This window comes from Octopus bimaculoides, chromosome 18 (assembly GCF_046866305.1).
Source record: "Octopus bimaculoides isolate indiv1 chromosome 18, ASM4686630v1, whole genome shotgun sequence".
In the NCBI taxonomy this organism is placed as follows: domain Eukaryota; kingdom Metazoa; phylum Mollusca; class Cephalopoda; order Octopoda; family Octopodidae; genus Octopus; species Octopus bimaculoides.
The window spans coordinates 47,136,858-47,138,692 of NC_142945.1; the positions used below are offsets into that span (position 1 = coordinate 47,136,858).

Below are 1,835 nucleotides of genomic sequence, written 5' to 3' on the forward strand. Positions count from 1 at the left end.
TACTACTACTACTACGACCACCGCCACCGCCACCACCACCACTACTACTACTACTACGACGACGACCACCACTACTACTACTACTACTACTAGTAGTACAGCGATTAATTCTTCAATAACTTCAATATTTCCAATGCAACATATTGTAGTAGTAGTAGTAGTAGTTACAAATATCTCCCAGTAAACATTACGAGATCGAACCGCCGTGAATCAGCGAGGGAGCCTCTAATGTGCTAGAAATAACAGCCAAATTTCCCACACTTTTCACCGTCTTTAAGAAGGGCACATCATAATATGACCCCGGGTTTCCTGCAAGTAGGAAAAAAAAAAGAAAAAGAAAAGGGGATGACCACGGCTGGAATGGGTTTGACCATATTCCTGTTCGATCACGTCTGACCTTGGTAAATCCACCAACGAGATAGATCAATACTGAATAAAAATACTCTTCTGGAAGAATGAATGAATAATAAAAATAAAACAGACGGGAAGGTCACGGGTAGAACATATGCGATCATCGAACCGTTTTCGATGAAGATGATCTGGAAGACAGAAATCATCGTAAATATATCAACCAAAACACTATGTGTAATATATAACGAGTTGCCCATGAAATCAAATTTGATTCCAGGTACTTAAAATGCCACATTTTAGATAACGAGTGAAATTGAAATTTAAAAGGATGAGCATTTCATCAAAGCACCTCCGACGGGACTCGAACCCGCAATCCCCGGCTTACTTCTACCACCATGAGGATATATTAGGAGGCCGGTGCCTTATCCATTAGGCCACGGAGGCAACGACTTCGAAGCGATAGTTGTTTAGATTTATAAAGCTACTGCTAGGTGTATAGTATGTCACCGATTTATGGGTGTATACACAATATATATACACATGTCATCTATGAATGTATAGATATGTGTACATACATTAACTGTAGACAATAAGACTGAATACATTTATATATAGTCAACATAGAATGGCGATGTATGTAAGGTGGTATTGATCTGTGTCACTGTATCTACGCATGTATATTTGTGTGTAAAGTATTAGATGTATGTATATTTGTAATAATATTTCGTGACAACAATATAGTGACTCAAGGGCCGAGAGTTTCGTGCGTTGGCACTGATCAATTAACATATATATATTTATATGTAAAGATATACCAAAAATTACGCGTACGTGTGTATATATGCATGGATATGTGTATGTATATTGCAGTTTTCTCTCTCTCTATCTATGTGTGTGTGTGTGTATTATTTATGTATGTCTATATAAGTGTGTATGTTTTGCATTAATATGTGTGTGTCTGCATATGTATGTATACGCGATGTATATTATACGTATATAATAAACGTATAGGTGCACATGTATATTGTGTTTATATTTACAAGAAAGAAGAAATACGTTTGTGTGCAACTATAAGAGCTTTGTGTGTCTGTCAATATATATATATATGCATATATATATATATACATATGCAAATTATGTTTATCTGTGTGTGTGTGTATGTATGCATGATATATGTATATATATATATACGTGTATATGTTAGTTACACTTTATTTATTCTTTTTCTCTTGTCGTGTGCCACCAACAAGAAAGGGGTAGGACTATCACCTTTCTACGCATCGATGTTATTGCTGTTTAACCCTAGGCTAGCTCTGATGTGGCCAAGTGAGAAAAGCCAGCAGTTCTTATTACCTTCCTAGGCTGTCTGTGACTGGAGTCCGCATCCCTGGTCCCACATCCAAGTGGTGAACCGAGCGATGAATGAATGAATGAATGAATGAATAATTAATGGTGTTGCAGCTGTGACCTACCTATCTTCTCTT

General features: G+C 36.9%; 1 non-coding gene across 1 annotated transcript; it reads right to left on the reverse strand.

Annotated features, from left to right (window-relative positions):
- Positions 1-697: 697 nt before the first annotated feature.
- Trnar-ccu (transfer RNA arginine (anticodon CCU)) lies at positions 698-795 on the reverse strand. Its single transcript has 2 exons — positions 759-795; positions 698-733 (listed from the first exon to the last, which is right to left on the reverse strand). It is a non-coding gene; the product is annotated as a tRNA-Arg (tRNA).
- Positions 796-1,835: the final 1,040 nt, after the last annotated feature.